The sequence below is a fragment of the Salarias fasciatus genome, chromosome 9, assembly GCF_902148845.1.
Source record: "Salarias fasciatus chromosome 9, fSalaFa1.1, whole genome shotgun sequence".
Classification (NCBI taxonomy): Eukaryota; Metazoa; Chordata; class Actinopteri; order Blenniiformes; family Blenniidae; genus Salarias; species Salarias fasciatus.
In genome coordinates this window covers 6,039,305-6,057,084 of record NC_043753.1, presented here as the reverse complement: position 1 = coordinate 6,057,084, position 17,780 = coordinate 6,039,305, and positions in this window count along the sequence as shown.

Genomic DNA, 17,780 nt, shown 5'->3' with positions numbered 1-17,780 from the left:
GCTGTCACCTCATCCAAACACTGACCAGCATTCTATCGAAAGCATGATCGCTCTCAAAGACCTTCCCCTTCTCCAGAGAAAAGAATTCAAAATTCATGGTGGGCAAATTGGCGATAACTCATCTGATATCAGCTACAGCAATATCAGTAAACAGATTGACATTGGACTGAAAGAAAAACACACAGAGGATGAGATCACAAGAGCAGTGTTTCGCATCATCAAACCTGGCAACTTCAAGGATATGCTCTTCAGCAAGGATGAGATGACCATAGCGGAGTTAAAGAGCTTCCTCCAGTCGCACCTTGGAGAGAAAAGCAGCACTGAACTGTTTCAGGAATTGATGAATGCAAAACAGCATGAGCATGAAACACCGCAGCAGTTCCTCTACAGAATGATGGGTCTCAAACAGAAGGTGATATTCACATCCAGAGAGACTGATTCAGACATCAAGTATGAGGCACAAACAGCACAAAATGTTTTCCTTCGTACAGTCTATCAGGGCTTGAGCGAGAAACATGATGATGTTAGGCGTGAGCTCCGACTCCTCCTCTCAGATCCAACAGTAACTGATGAGATGCTCTTGAGACAAGTTACCAAGACAACCAATGAGGAGAGTGAGAGGAAAAGACGCTTGGGACGCAGCACCCGCCCAAAAACAGCTCACGTACAGAGTAGCGAGTCAAACACTCATGAGCCAAGCAAAGAAAAGTGCAACACTGACAGTCAGGCTAAAGATGAGTTACTTAATCAGCTGAGTGCTCAAGTGCAGGCCCTGACTCAGGTTGTAAGCTCTCTCCAGTTAAATGCTCCAGGAACAGTGAAGCAATCAATACCTGATCCTAGGCCTCCATGTACCTGTCAGTGCCCCAACAAACAGAGCAGGCAGCCAAAGAAAGAGAGGTCACATGGCTGCCCCAACTGCATTGCCAACGGTCGGACTGACTGCAACCACTGCTTCGCTTGTGGTGAAGAGGGGCACCGTGCTCTGGGATGCTTAAAAAAATCAAAGCCATCGGGAAACGCACCCCGGTCATGGCAGGGGGACAGGCTGTGACCGACAATAGTGTGAAGTCCCGCCCAGAGATCAGTAAACCAGTTGTCACTCCTCATCCTCCAGCTGAGAGCCAGTCAAAATCACAGCGAGTGGCTAAGCTAATTGGAGAAAAATGCTTGTTAAAATGTAATCTGAATGGGTATCCTGTGACTGCACTTCAAGACTCTGGTGCCCAGGTCAGTATCATAGACCGGTCATGGAAACAAAAATACCTACCTCAACAGGAAGTGCGTCCCCTCAGTGAGCTTTTGGGAGACAGACAACTTGACCTCACTGCAGCCAATGGAGAGCCGATACCATACGATGGATGGGTTGAACTCACCTTTAATCTACCTGGCAATGATGATCCAAAACTCGCCATCAGAGTACCCTTCCTTGTCAGTCAGGTGAGCCTTGCAAGACCAATAGTGGGCTTCAATGTGATTAAAGAACTCATCCTCGGGCAGGAGAATGGAATGGGTGTCGTCAGTGTTATCGCCAGGTTGCTGGAAGGTGCCATGCAGGTTGAAAGTGACAAAGCTGAAGCCATCGTGAATTTCATACAGGCCCAGGAGCCCACTCATCGTCAAGCCCTGGTGAGAGTCGGTCGGCATGAAGTCGTTGTCCATCCCGGCCAGGTCGCCCGTGTCAAATGCAAGGTACCAGCTGACTTCACCTCATCTGTGGCGCTGTTTGAAGCCAACCATCCAGACATAAAACTTGAAGAGCTGGATCTCGGTGATGGGCTGGTTGAGGTTCACCACACCAAGTGGCCTTATGTTGAAATTCCAGTGGGCAATCATACTCACCATAACATCACGCTGAACCACTTCGTCACGCTTGGTAGTATCCAACCCATTGACAAGATAGTGGAAACAGACCAGACAGACAGTATTGAGATTAATGAAGCCGACTCATCTGTTCATGACTGCAGGGGTGATCAAGGTGAAACAGAGCAGCCACTCCAGCTGTGGCATCCCCCTGTCAATCTAAGCCATTTAACTGAAGAACAACAAGAACTGGTGAAACCAATGCTCTATGAGGAGTCAAATGCATTTGCTCGAGATGATAATGATATCGGATATGTTCCAAGCCTTCAAATGGGTATAACTCTGAAAGACGACATCCCAGTGCAGCGATCCTACGCAGCAGTCCCCAAGCCCCTCTACAAAGAGGTCAAGGAGTATATTCAGGATTTACTGGCTAAGAAGTGGATAGTGAAGTCAAAGTCCCCATACTCCGCCCCAGTAGTCTGCGTGCGCAAAAAGGACGGAAGCTTGAGGCTTTGCATCGACTACAGGCTTCTAAACCAAAAAACAGTCCCAGACAGACACCCCTTGCCCCGTATTCAAGACCTTATCGACACGCTTGGGGGGTACAGCTGGTTTTCTATTTTGGATCAGGGAAAAGCCTATCATCAAGGTTTCATTGCTGAGGGATCACGCCACCTGACTGCGTTCATCACTCCATGGGGCTTATACGAGTGGGTGCGTATCCCCTTTGGACTTTCAAATGCACCAGCCGCGTTTCAGAGGAGCATGGAGGAGATGCTCACCTCCTTGCGGGATGAGTGTTGTATCCCATACTTAGACGATGTCCTCTGCTATGCCAAAACATTTGAAGATCATGTTGAGGTTCTGAGACGCGTCCTGAGGGCCCTCCAACGCCACGGAGTGAAACTCCGGCCAACTAAATGCGAGTTCTTCAAAAACGAGGTTCGTTATGTGGGGAAGCTGGTCTCTGCCGAAGGCGTTAGAGTCGACCCCAGGGATCTGGAAGCCATCCAAGCTCTGAGAAGTAAGTCTCCCTGCACTGTTGGAGAAGTCCGTAAGCTCCTGGGATTCCTCAGCTATTACCGGACTTATGTGCAAGACTTCTCGAGAGTTGCCAAGCCGATCTATGAGCTCTTACAGATCAAAACTACTCCAACATCGATGCCTCAGCCCAAGCAAAAGAAAGGAAAAGGAGCACAGCTGTCATCCAGGACTCCAGTGAAGTGGGCCGAAGAGCACCAAAGAGCCCTAGACCAGCTCATACACATCTTGTCAAACCCCCCAGTGCTTGGTTATCCTGATTTTGACCTCCCATTTGTGCTTCACACTGATGCGTCAGAACAAGGACTGGGTGCCGTCCTATACCAACGCCAAGGAGGAAAGCTCAGAGTGATTGCCTATGGGTCAAGGACGCTGACGCCTGCAGAACGAAATTACAACCTTCACTCAGGCAAGCTCGAGTTTCTGGCTTTAAAGTGGGCCATAAGTGAGAAATTTAGAGATTATCTGTTCTATGCACCCCACTTCGTTGTCTACACAGATAACAATCCGCTGACCTATGTGATGAGCACTGCTAAGCTGAATGCGGTTGGCCACCGATGGGTTGGTGAGCTTGCTGACTTCCGGTTTGAAGTGAAATATCGACCAGGAAAAGTAAACATTGATGCAGACACCCTGTCTAGGTTGCCCTTAGACATTGACAGCTACGTGGACACATGCACACAGGAGCTGTCCAAGGAGACCATTCTGGCAACATGGGAAGGCAGCAGGGTTGCAAAGCAACGTGACATTGCTTATGTGGCTGCCCTAAACTTGTCGCATCATACTTCAGACATCCAGTCACCAGAACTGCTCCCAACCATAGGTCGTGATGAGCTCATGAAATCTCAACGAGATGATCCTGCCATCAGCCAAATAATCAGATTGAAAGAGACTACCAGCAGTCTGACCAGTGACATGAGGAGGGGAGTGAGTGGTCTAGCCAGGAAACTTCTGCATGAGTGGGAGAAACTCCACCTCAAAGATGGTCTGCTATACAGAGAAACCAGTCAAAGAAGCCAACTCGTCCTGCCAAACCAGTACCGTGTTATGGTTCTGAAATACCTCCATGATGACATGGGTCATATGGGAACCGAGAGGGTTCTGGGCCTGGCGAGGGATCGATTTTATTGGCCATACATGAAGCAGGATGTTGAAGCTTACGTGACAAGAAAATGCCCCTGTATCAAGCAGAAAAAGCCTGTCTCACATGTCAGAGCGCCTATGGGGAGTATTACCACCAGCTCACCCCTCGAACTTGTGTCGATTGACTACCTCCACCTAGAGTCCAGTAAGGGAGGCTTTGAGTACATTCTGGTCATCGTCGATCACTTTACCAGATTTGCACAAGCCTATGCAACTCGAAATAAATCTGGCAAAACGGCTGCAGAGAAACTCTTCGATGATTTTATCCCACGTTTCGGGTATCCATGGAAATTACATCATGACCAAGGGAGAGAATTTGAGAACGAGCTGTTTAAAACCTTGCAGCAGCTCAGTGGTGTGGGTCACTCAAGGACCACCCCGTACCATCCTCAAGGGAATCCTGCAGAGAGATTCAACCGTACCCTGCTACAGATGCTCAGGACCCTGACAGAAAAAGAAAAAGAACGGTGGAAAGAGCATCTGTCAAAAGTCATCCACGCATACAATTGTACCAGGCATGAAGCGACTGGGTTTTCCCCCTTCTATCTGATGTACGGTCGTCACCCACGTCTGCCTGTGGACATGATATTTGGCCTGGACACTGATGAAGAAGCTACTTCTCCGAAAGGTTATGCAGAGAAGTGGGCCTCTAGAATGAAGGAAGCGTACAGACTTGCCTCTGAAAACAGCCAACAGTCAAGTTCTCGACAAAAGAGGTACTATGACCGCCACATGAAAGGTGTTGTCCTTGAACCAGGTGATCGCGTCCTGGTGCGTAACCTGGGTGAGAGAGGTGGCCCAGGGAAGCTAAGAGCGTACTGGGAAGATGCGATCCATGTTGTGAAGGAGAGAGTTGCAGATGGGCCAGTCTACAAAGTGGTACCGGAAACTGGTGGAAATAGAGTGCGTACCTTACACCGCAATCTACTTCACTTAGTTAATGACCTACCAATAGACTTCCCTCAACCATCACAGAGATCACCAGTTGGACAAAAGACGAAAACACCAAAACACTTACCTGCTCCATCAACTGACCCACTCCAACAAAGATCAAGGGTCAGACATCCAAACACAAAGAGACAGAGTGAGTGGAACCCAAGCAGTGACTCCTCTGATGATGATGGACCCCAGTACTGGCTGAGAATACCTGTGAAGACAAGAATTGAGAACACACCAGAGCCACTATGTGAGCCTCAGAGACATTCTAACCACGTAACAACTACTGAGAGATCTGACCAAACACAACCACCTGTATCTGAAAGAGAAGCTAGAGAAAAACTCCAAGTCAGTGGAGGGAGAGAGAGTCTGCCTGACGTAGAGAGCAGAGGAATGGGACAAGGGACACATGACGAGGAATGGGCAGAAGAGGAGTACTTACCTGTTGATCCAGTACCTGCTGAGCAAGAAGCCACAGAACTAGTAACCCCTCAGACAGCAAGTGAACTGCCCAATAATGATCAGGCTCGCCAGCCACAAACCCGGAGGTCCACCCGTGAGAGAAAACCCACTCAGATGCTCACATACGACACATTAGGCCGACCTTCATACCAACAACAGACTTTTTGCCAGACAGTGGGGGCCCATGGACTGTCAGCAGTACCAACTGGGGAAATGCAAACATACCCAATGACCTACCACACACCTTTCAAGGTGCTGCCATACCCCCCATCCTACTAAGTCTTACCATACACGTCAACCACACCATTTGTTGCACCACTATGGGTGTACTGACAGACTCACACATACATACCTTTGGATATTGGAACTGTTCCAGAATGTTGAACTGTAAATACAAATATTGAAAAAGTTTGAGGTTTGTGAGTATTTAAATGTCTGGAGCCATTTTCATTTTGTCAGGGAGCGTGTGACACTCATTAAATGTCGGTCACATTTTATGAAGTTTTGTTTATTTTGAGTATATTATTTCTGTAGATTTGTGAATATAATCCAAAGTGATTAATTATTGCTTATCCTAAGAGCAAAGAAAATTATTTTCTTCTGAGACACTTATTCAGTGCCACCAGTAGGAGGCAGTGGCGCCTTGCTTCTCTGTGCAAACGGAAGTATCAACTTCCTCATTCTGCTGAGGAAGCCAGACTGCACCAGAAGCATCGGTCGTCCGTTTCATCTTTTCTTCCTGTTTTACAGGTTAGTGGACTGTGAATATATTCATAAAAGTTACTCAAACTGGTGATTAAATGTTTGGAGAAGATGATCATTTGAGTTTGTTCATGTTTTGAGTAGATTTGACCGTGTTTTTTTTGAATGAATGGGAAACGTGTTTCCTCCGTGTGTCACATGTGGCATAAGATGGCACAGCAGTGGTGTAGTTTTTTCCTTTGTGACCAAAACTCTGTATTAATTCATGGCTCCTGCACATTTTGTTTGAGGTTAAATATCATTCTTATGGATTTGTATGTTGTTGATTGTGTAAATAAGTTATGAGTTACAGTAATATCTTCATGTGATTGTTTGAAAATGGTGAAAATGGATCAACTTTGTCTTCAGCGCATACATTAATCCCATAATTTAAGAGTAATACACTCGTGTCTGCAATTTCAACTTAAAGAAAGGTTAAATAAGTTACATTTCATTGATTTAGATTTGATCTGAGTGATAAACAGTTGATTTGACTGAAAGGGAGCGTTTTAATGCAGTACTATACTGATGTAAGATCATATTTTGTGGTAAAATGATATTTTGTTGTTTCATTGAGGAAAATAGGATTGAATTGTTACTGTCTGTGATCAGTTGTGATTTTGTTTCTAATATGTTTAAGAAAATATGGGAAAAGAAAGAACATACTATGGGAATTGTGAATAAATTCTGCTGAGGAAGCCAGACTGCACCAGAAGCATCGGTCGTCCGTTTCATCTTTTCTTCCTGTTTTACAGGACTTCTTATCTGTTTATGGGTACTCAACCTGAGACCTGTTACATTAGCATAAACAGCGACGTTTCCACTGCCAAGTTTAACACAACCACACATGCTTGTTAAGCTAGCAATTAACAGCTCATTGAAAACACGCTGAAAGAAAGCTGTCTCTGTGAAGTCAGTTCATCTTAGTTTGCCATGAATCTTAAAATTTGGCAATTTTAGCCTCTGTTTGAGCCAAACCAAACCATTTTTCAAAAATGATAGCCTAATTAAAAAAACAAACCATTCTTTAGTAGTGATAAAGAACACAACTGTTTAGAGTATATAATATATAAGTTAAGGATAAAGGTTACAGCTTATGGGATGATGAGAAAATCACAGTTCAAATCCCTTCACTCCATGCCTTGTTTAACTAGTGTTATTATTTTTTATGGCATACAGTATTATCATTCACAAAATGTGAAGCCACCCCCCCCCCCCCATATTAAAGTGTAACAAAATTATCCATGTCAATTTTAATAGATATTGAATACACATAAGTTTCAATTAAATATATTGATTTTTATGTTTTCTTTGCAATTTTATACATTCGGATATTGTTCAGTAATGCTAATGAAGTCAGAGAGTGTTAATTTCCAACAGTGTTGAATTTTTTCGGGGGGGAGGGGGGGTCGGGCTATCGGCTTTTTCATGCTCCAAACTATCGTTATTATATCGGCCTTTAAAAATCCACTATCGGTCGACCTCTAATTCACACAGTTGATCCTTTTCCACCACAAGTGCATGGGAATCATTGCCCATTACAGTTTCAATCTCCGCTGCTTTGGAGGCAAGGCGCACTAAAACACATTTTCTTAGAGTCATAAAGTACAGGCAATTTCCGCCCGAAATCTCTTCTGAAGATGTACAGAAAGTAAATTGAATGCTGTTCTTGTACTGTTTGGAGTACATGCATGGCTGGGGTCTCATTTGAAAGCTGACAACCTGTATTTTCACCAGTCCCGGCGCCAGCCCAGTGTGGACGGGGGGGCAGACAGGGGGGAAAGCAACGCAGTTGGAGAAAACGTATCAGAGCAACACAAAAACAGATTCCACAGATCAGCGGCGCTGATCCAACATGTCCAACAAAGTATGATCATTAACCACATTGCTAAAAAGCACAAATGGTAACAAATCAAATGATGAAATAACCAGCTCTCACCTTTAGTAGAGCTGGGGTGTCCTCTTTTTTTGAATTTTGAATAGCACAACACTTCTGTTGCGGCTTCCCCTTTCCAAGCCTTGTAGCCGCCGAGAGTGTGAGGTTGAGTCCTGGGGTCGTAGATTTGAGACGCGCAGATTGTTTAATAGGTGCAAAAATACGCTCTGATCCAAAGATAAGTTTGGTGCATTTATTGCAGAGCAAACAGACAGAGCTATCAGGCCGCAGCAACGGGATGATAATGACATGAAACCAGAAGTTGAACTGTAACAAAGGATGTGGAAAAACTGTGCCGTCAACAAAAAATACGGCTACTCCCCGACCCTGACTCTCCCTCCTGCTCCACAGGTGAGCGCACACCTTTACGCACAACCATCCACACATGCACACACCCACTCCAAGTGAACCCCGCCTCCGCAACACACACACACACCCACGCTTGAACAAACAGTGCACCCACACCTAATTCTGTCTCCTACACACCAGCCCCTAATTATTAAGTTCAACATAATAATTCACATCAAAACACATAATAGGAGACAAAAACAAACTTTACATCTACAGGTCTAATAAGTCTCTCAAGCCAATGAACAGATATTCCTTCTTCTGTTCAAAGCATGACCAACTAGCCGATAGTCCAAACAGGAACAGATGTTTTCTCAGTCAAAGTCTGGAAAACAGCCTTTGTAGAAAATAGCAACAACCAGACCTCACATATGGGTCTGTCCAAGCAATTCCTTCTCGTCGTGATCCAAATGAAAAACTCTTTCGGTCTGGAAATGTCTGCACATGTCCAGGAATTACGAGTCGCTGTATTGCCCATAAGAAACACCAGATCTCCTGTGACAAGGTTTCTCTGCAGTCCAGTCCATCTTGGCCGCTCAGGTCAGCTGCTTGAAGCTCTCCAGGTCCCAGTACAAATCGTTCATCTGGGCCTGGAGCTCCTTCAACTGCTTGAGCACCTCGTCGTGGTTCTTGTTGGAAATGTCGATGGCGGCCTCCAGCTCCTTCAGCTGAGTCATCATCTCTTCCGGCTGCTGCTCCATGGCAGTCTGGACTTCTCCAGCTCGTGGAAGTTTTTGCCGATGTTGTCCTTGGAAGGCAGCAGGTTCTTCTTCTTCTCGGCACGCAGGTTGTTGTTGCAGTCTAGTTTGTCCTTCATGTGGGCCATTGTCCCATTTGTCCCAATCAGCAGGTCAATTCCAGACTCAATCTGTGGTAAGGAGAGATGTTTCCAATATGGCCACTTTGTCAGATCTTCATTGGTTGGTATGTTCACTCTGTGCGCTGGCATTGACAACTGTGTGAAAGCTTTAGGCAGGTCGATGAAGGTGTCATGTTCAAGTCCTGCCACCTCCAGTTCTGGCACGATGAAAGTGTTAACCACCTTCTCCTGCCCATGGTCCTGAGCAGAATATTTGCCCTCCTTCCAGTCAAATTAAGCTTCTGCATCAGACTTTTGGTGCAAAACACAGCCATGCTTCCCTGGTCCAAGAAGGCATAGGTGGTGATAATCTTGCTGCCTTTCTTCGCCTTAACTTGAACTGGAACAATAGGAAGCTTGCAGTCAGCCTCACCAGCCCCTGTAAGCCCACTGGACACCAGCATGCCGTCAACTGACACCTGAACGCCTCTATCAGCCTGTTCTGTGGAAACTGCACTGCCTTTATGGAGCACAGTGGGGGGTGTTCGGCCACACTTAGCACACATGATCTTCCTTTGGCAAGTTCTGCTGATGTGCCCTGTGCATAAACAGCGAAAGCAAGCCCCTTTTTCCTTCAGGAAGTCAATCTTCTCCTTGTGTGCTATCTTCTCCAACAGTGCACACACATCTAGTGTGTGTCCTCCAGTGCAGCAGAGACAGGATTTCTTGGATGGTGGTTTTGTGTCCTTGTCCACAGACGGGGTTGGCCTCTGCACTTCATTCACAGCTGTAGCGAAGCTGGCTTTCTTGAAGTTGGAGCCTGGACGAGGTGTGGATGTGGTTTGTCTACCTGGTGGAGTCGTATCCTGGATGTTCCCAAACACAGGGTCTGTCAATATCTGCACTTGTTTTTCCACAAAAAGTGTAATATCAACAAACCGTGCTCTTCTGTTATTCTTTTCCTGCAGGTCACATGCATGACTCCTCCACTGATCTCCGATCTTGTACGGAAGTTTTTTGATAATGTCCAACATGTTTGTGGGCGTGTCCAGATCAGTTAAATACTGCACATCCTCCATAGGATTGCAGCATCCACGCAGGAAGAGGCTGTACTCCAGGAGGCCCTTCACATCCTCTGTTTTAATAGAGGGCCAAGACAGAGCTCGTTCCATGTAAGCTGCAGCCACCTTCTGCTCATTTCTATAGTGTTCGTTCAACAGAGCCTTTGCCTTTTCATATCCTCTGTTGGACTCCATATGCTGACAGCTCCTCACCAGCTCTTTAGCCTGCCCTCTGGTGTATTGCTCGAAGAAGTACAGTCTGTCACAGTTGTTTTTCACCCAGTGCAGTCCGAATTAGGTGCTACTGGCACAGATTTATTTATGTTGCCTCACGCTGAAATAGGAAGACTTCCATTCTCGCCTGAAATTTTTCCCTCATAAAACACCTGGAAATAAGTGTGGCCGGACTGTGAGAACTTGAAAACACAATTTTGCTAAAGTCTGGGGTAGGGCTGTCACGATATCAAATTTTCTTTTCACGATTATCATGGGCAAAAAATGTCACGATAACAATATTATCACAATATCAGCAAAAATGTAACTAATAATGGTACAAACATTCAGATTCATCTTTAATTTTATTTTTGCTTGTTTTCTCTCTTTTCCCAGATGAATTACATTCAGAATACCTGTCAAATGAGGTGTTGAAACAATATGAGAACAGAAACTGTAAAGCTGCATACCAAAAGTGTAGTTACACTCAAATAATTAAAATCTGATGAGCTGATTAACAGAGGATCCACAGTAGAGGCGTAATTTACGTAGGGTTGGTGGGTTATGAAAACCCACGGGCCTGTTGGGGTGAAATCCTATACCACCACCACACTGCCGAGAATTTTTGTTTGTTTAAATCCGAGGCGGAATGAGCGCATCAGCTGCTTCTCTCCAGCCAGAGGCACCGCTACTGGCTAGGGCCCCGAGCTGAAGGGGGTCCCGAGGAACGGCTGACAACAGTCAATTTCAATGACAAATTTAAGGCGCTACACTAGACACTGCAATGACAATGTGTCGAAAATCCCCCGCATGGGGCCCTTTTCCGATTACTCACCGGTTAGTTGCTAGAAGGGGACCGGCGGAGAAGACGGCGGATATCAGCGACACAACTTGAAACCCCCCGGACACATTACAATGACACGTCTGGAACCTACCTAATGGGGCCCCACTACTATCAGGCTTGCTTCAGTGTTCAGTGTTCAGTGTTGCTAAACACACTTTTTTCGGGTTAGGATAGAGCGTCTCGCTGTCGTTGTCGGCCACCGCCGCCATGTTTAGTTCACTCGTGACGCTCGCTAACCGGGAGCCGTGCCGGCTACGCTGCTTCTGCTGTGTTTACACGTGAGGGGAGGGGGAGAGGCTGGGTGCTGCAGGAGGGAGACAAAGCAGGGCAGAAGAACAGGAGCGGATTTTGAAAATACACTTCAACACGTTTCAAGTGGCACTCGATCCTCTATGCGATATTATCATGTGCGCATTTTGAACACTATATTGAAATTTAATTTTTTAATACCACGATTATCGTCAATACCGGTATAACACAACAGCCCTAGCCTGGGGTCTTACATAGTTCAGGTCAAGATGTCAGAGCAGTAATACAAGAAATGAGTGTTTCACACATGTATTTGTACTGCTATGCCCCGGCGGTGTCAATTTTGGACATCCTCTGTATACCCTCTGCATGCCCTCTGTACAATTATATATGTTGGTTTTTAGCCCGTTTTTTTTTACATTATTTTCACCCCAAAAACTCAAAGTACTCAAAAAATGACTTCAGATAGGCTTCAGTGTAGGATAAAGGACTAGCACATTCTCTCCTCAGTAGATCTTCAGGGCACACAGCTTCCTCTCTGCTCTCAGTTCTTCCAGCTGCAGAGAGATGAGAGGAGATGATCAGAGTCTCTGTGAAGCAGCGAGGACTTCAGTCCTGTTCAGAGCAGCAGTCAGCAGCTCAGAGCTCATGAAGGACCACCACTGTCACACCAACACAACAAGCCTGTGGCTCCTCTGATTGGCTGACTGTGTGTCCTCTGCTGTCCAATCCTGAAGCTGCTCAGCGTTCTCCTCTCACAGCCTCACTGAGAGTCAAACACTGGATCTTTGTTCTCACACTGACTGTGTTTAGTACAAACCTGCTGAAAGCAGCATGGACTCACTCCAACCATCTACTGACCTCAGAGTCTGCAGGCTGCAGTCTGGACTCCGCTGAAGATCAAAAAGGTGCTTCACATCTGGAGCCTGCAGCTGGTTCCCACTCAGATCGAGCCTCTTCAGGTGGGAGGGGTTGGACTTCAGAGCTGAGGCCAGAGAAGAACAGCTGATCTCTGACAAACTGCAGCCCCTCAACCTGAATAAAGAGAGAAAGCAGCAGAATCAATGAGGAGGAACCAACCAGATGTGTTGATGGAGAAATGAGCAGCTCCACTTTTCTGTGTCCTGATCAATGAGCTGTTCTGTTGTTGTGGATCTTCATCACTCACATCATCCTCATGCAAAACTCAGCCACACCTGCTGATGAGGACCAGAGGGCGGGTCCACATGACACCAGCTTTAAAGTCGTAGCATTGGCTCCTTGTCTGCTTCAGGGTGGATTTTAAGCTTCTTTAACTACTTTTTAAATGTCTTAACGGCCTTGCTCCATCTTATTGATCTGATCAGCTTTGACCACATCGACCCTCGTGGATCCTGAGCTCCTCCAGCAGCTCCTCTGATCCACATCAGAAGAAGAACAAAAACTCACAGTGAGGCAGCTTTTAGCCACGATGGCCTCCATCTGTGGAACAGCCTGCTGGAGAAGCTCAGGACTGCAGAGACTGCTGGGATTTTTAACAGAAGGTTAAAGACTCACCTTTTAAACAGGCTTTTAATTGACCTTTTTGCATCCATTTTATTGATGTATTTTTACTCTTTTAAATGTTCGCTTTATTTTAGCCCTTTCAGCGTCTGACGTCACTCCGGTGAGTGTTTTCTGTGTTGGTGAAGCTTGCTGAAGCCTGCGAGCGACTGAAGTGCTTGCTGTCTCTCTCTTGCTATTACTGTTAATTCACGAAGCAATCAAAAATCGGGGTTATTTACGCCCCCGGGGTTACTTCGCCCCCGATTGACCAAGCGATCTCTCGTGAATTACATTTCTTCTCCGCCGTTAGCGCCACCGGCGTGCTAACTAGCTTAGCGTGCTAACTAGCTTGGTCCGCCGGGACCGCTATGGCGTCCTCCCCTCTGTCTTCTTTTCTTTCCTGCTCAGTGTGCCGTATGTTGAGTCAGAACCCTGCCTCCCTTGACGATAGGGGTATTTGCGTAAAGTGCAGTGTATTGACAGCGCTGGAGGCCAGGGTAACCGAGTTAGAGGAGCGGCTGCGCAGATGTGAGGGGCAGGGCAGCGCTAGCTATAGCGAGGTAGCGGCAGGGCTCGCAGCCCGTTCCCGCAGTGAGAGGCGTGTTAGCAAGCCTAGCCCCGCAGCATGTCCCGAGCAGCCGGGACAAGACCAGGACCGGTTTGTGACAGTCCGGAGGAAGGCTAGTGCTAAGCACCGCCACGTAGCACTCCAAGAACCGCTTCACGTCTGCAATAGGTTCTCTCCCCTCAGCGACGACACGCCGGCTGAACTGGACACGCTGGTGATTGGCAGCTCTATAGTTAGAGACGTGAAGCTGCCAGCGGTGAAGGTTAGGTGTTACCCGGGGGCCAGAGTGGGGGACATCGAGGGGAACCTTAGGCTTTTAAAACAGGAAGGTAGGAGATTCCGTCGAGTCGTGATTCACGCAGGCGGTAATGATGCCCGGCGGAGACAATCAGAGGTGCTCAAATTACAAGTAGCCTCAGTGTGTGAATTGGCTAAGTCGATGTCTGATGCCGTAATATTCTCTGGTCCCCTGCCCAATTTGGTCAATGATGAAATGTATAGCCGACTTTCATCATTCAATCGCTGGTTGTCTAGATGGAGTGAGGAAAACGGAGTTATTTTTCTAAACAACTGGTGCACCTTCTGGGGAAAGCCTGGGCTCATCCGCAGGGACGGCATCCACCCAACTTTGGATGGTGCAGCCCTTTTAGCTCACAATATGGCTGATCGGCTTCGAACTCTAAATTGACAATCCAGCTATGAGCCCCGGGCGCAGAGCAGTCGTGTAGAACACTCCTCTGTTGATCTTGTTGATCCCGTCACTAATCCTGCTCCCGGATTTTTACAAGTCAAGCATGGAGGTTTACCTAGGCTAACAGAGACTGAGTCTGTCCAAAGTGCTCAAAGCATTAAAAAAAAGTCAATGGGTAAAAAGTAGGGATGTGCGATACCATTTTTTTTCAGACCGATACCAAGTACGAGTACTTCATCTTCAGTACTCACCGATACCGATACTTGCATACCGATACTTTATATATATAAAATTTAAAATAATGCAATGACAGATTATTTTTGAAAATGAATTTTATTTCTAATAAAAAGGCAGCCCAGGCACTATGTTTAAGTCCAAAATAATAGTCTGAAAAATAAAACAAACAACACTGAGTTTACACTTATTTAAATGAAATTAAGTGCAAGATAAAACAGTTTTCTCTGAGTTTTACACTTCATATAAACTAAGGTTTTTGAATGTACTAATTTTAATGATTTTTTAATGAACTAAAGTCAAAGATAGAACAACCCCCGGGTTTAAAGAGTTGCTCGTGTTATTTGTGCTGCTCTCGGATCTCTGCTCTTCAGTTTCTCGGTCTTCTGCAGAGTTTGCCGTCGAGTTGCTGCCGGAGTTTTCTTTTTTTCCAGCACAACAGCGTCAGACTCTCGTCCACAAGCTTCGCCCTGAGGTGTTTAAACAATGAACAACATCGCGCACCTCCTTTAGCAATTTTAGCATTGCAGAGTTAGCATTCTGCAAAGCTCGACTCGTTTTTACTTATATAAAAGAATTTCCACACCGGCGGAGTTTTGGTGAGACGAGCAGCCGTTCTGAACTCATCCTGTTGTCTCTGCTCTGGATGAGACTCATGGAGAAGTCAGCCCGCTGCAGTGAAGCCCTGCGCCTGTCAGCGCTCCAGAGAGGAGCTTCTTCCTCCTTCATGTTTGTCGGCAGCTTGCATCCCATTCGGTTGCACTACCGCCAACTGCTGGTGAGGAGGGCTTACTACGTGTGGGGTTTTCTTGCCGTGAGTATCGGCGGCTGGCATCGGTAGCCTTCACGAGTACCCGATACCTTGAAATAAGGCCAGGATCGGCCCGATACCGATACCTGGTATCGGTACTCGCACATCCCTAGTAAAAAGCTTAACATCTGTACAAGACAGAATAACTTTTCCAGTAGGAAATACATAAAATGTGGTCTACTAAACATTAGAGCAATCTCCACTAAATCTCTGTTAGTTAATGACCTCATCGGTGACAATAACATTGATCTCCTTGCTCTAACAGAAACTTGGCTCCAGCAAGATGATTATGTGAGGCTCAATGAATGTACCCCTCCAACCTATGTTAATTTCCAAACAGCTAGATCAACAGGTCGAGGTGGAGGTGTGGCAGTGATTTCCCACTCCAGTCTTCTTCTTAAACCCAAAACTAATGTTAAATTCAACTCTTTTGAAAGCTTAATACTAACGCTTACTTGTCCAAATTGGAAGAATCAAAAAGCTGTGCTATTAATTATTGTGTATCGACCTCCTGGTCCTTACTCTGACTTTTTAACTGAGTTCTCAGAGTTTTTAAGCAATATAGTATTGACTCATAACAAGATCCTTATAATAGGTGACTTTAACATCCATGTGGATGATTCTGGTGATAGTTTGAGTAATGCGTTTATTGCAGTATTAGATAGTATCGGTTTCACTCAAATGTTGATGAATCCACTCATAGTCACAAGCACACCCTGGATCTGGTCTTAACATATGGGATAGAAGTCAGTGACCTAAATGTTCTCCCTCAGAACCCTATTCTCTCAGACCATTTTTTAATTACTTTTCAGGTTTTGATTGAAGACTACTGTGCTCAAAAAGATAAAATTCAGCTGATACGGACATTATCTGAAAAATCTGTGGCTCGGTACAAAGAATTGATCCAGCCTGCATTTGCTGCATTATCTTGTGAACTCACAGAAATGAGCTTATTGACCAGTGGTGATAATAGTGATCAGTTTGTTGACAGTGCTATGCACTCACTAAAATCTGCCCTTGACGTAGTGGCCCCGTTGCAGCTGAAAACCAATCGACCCAGGCGCGTTGCTCCATGGTTTAATTCTGAAACCCGTGTTCTCAAACAAAAAACTCGGCAATTAGAAAGACTGTGGCGTAAATCTAAATCAGAACAATCTCTGAAGGCCTGGAAATGTAGCTTGCTAAGCTATAAACAAATTCTCTTTAAAGCCAAGACATTATATTACTCTCGTTTAATAGAAATAAACAAAAATAACCCTCGGTTTCTATTCAACACTGTAGCCAGACTGACAACCAGTCATACTGTAGTGGAACCAGTAATCCCAGAATCTTTAAACTGCCATGACTTTCTTAAATTCTTTAATGATAAAATCATAACCATTAGAGGTAAAATCAGTGAAGCGCTTTCCTCAGATCAAGCTCAGGGAATCCAGCCACTGCCTCCACCTGAAATACCTGAAATACTAGATAGTTTCTCATTAGTAAATGGGGCTGAGATTACTTCAATTGTAATGTCTTCTAAAACCTCAACCTGTCTCCTAGATCCAATTCCAACTAAGCTTTTCAAAGATATCCTTCCAGTTATCTTAAATACGATCATAACTATAATAAATACCTCTCTAGAAAATGGCTATGTGCCACAGTCATTTAAATTCGCAGTAATCAAACCACTGCTGAAAAAACCTAATCTCGATCCTGATATTCTAGCTAACTACAGACCGATATCAAATCTGCCTTTTATTTCAAAAGTCCTGGAAAAAGTTGTGGTTAAACAGCTTTACCGCCACCTACAGGACAATAGTTTATTTGAGAAATTTCAGTCAGGATATAGAGCTTATCACAGCACTGAGACTGCGTTAGTTAAAGTCACTAATGACTTGCTATTGGCGGCTGACGCAGGTCTAGTCTCAATCCTGGTTCTCCTAGACCTCAGTGCAGCTTTTGATACAATCGACCACAATATTCTCCTGCAGAGGTTAGAATGTGAGGTTGGCATCAGAGGAAAAGCCCTCTGCTGGTTCAAATCCTATTTATCTAATAGGTACCAATTTGTTCACGTTAACCAACAGTCCTCACCGTGCTCCCAGGTCAGTTATGGGGTTCCTCAAGGGTCCGTGCTCGGGCCAATTTTATTTCTGTTATATATGCTTCCTTTAGGGAACATAATTAGAAGTCACGATATCAATTTTCATTGCTATGCAGATGACACACAACTGTATTTATCTATGAAACCTGATCAAACTAATCAAATAGACAGACTCAGTGACTGTATCAGAGAAATTAAAACCTGGATGACTACGAACTATCTCCGTCTGAATCCTGGCAAAACAGAGGTCATTATACTAGGCCCCCATAAACTGAGAGAGTGTCTAT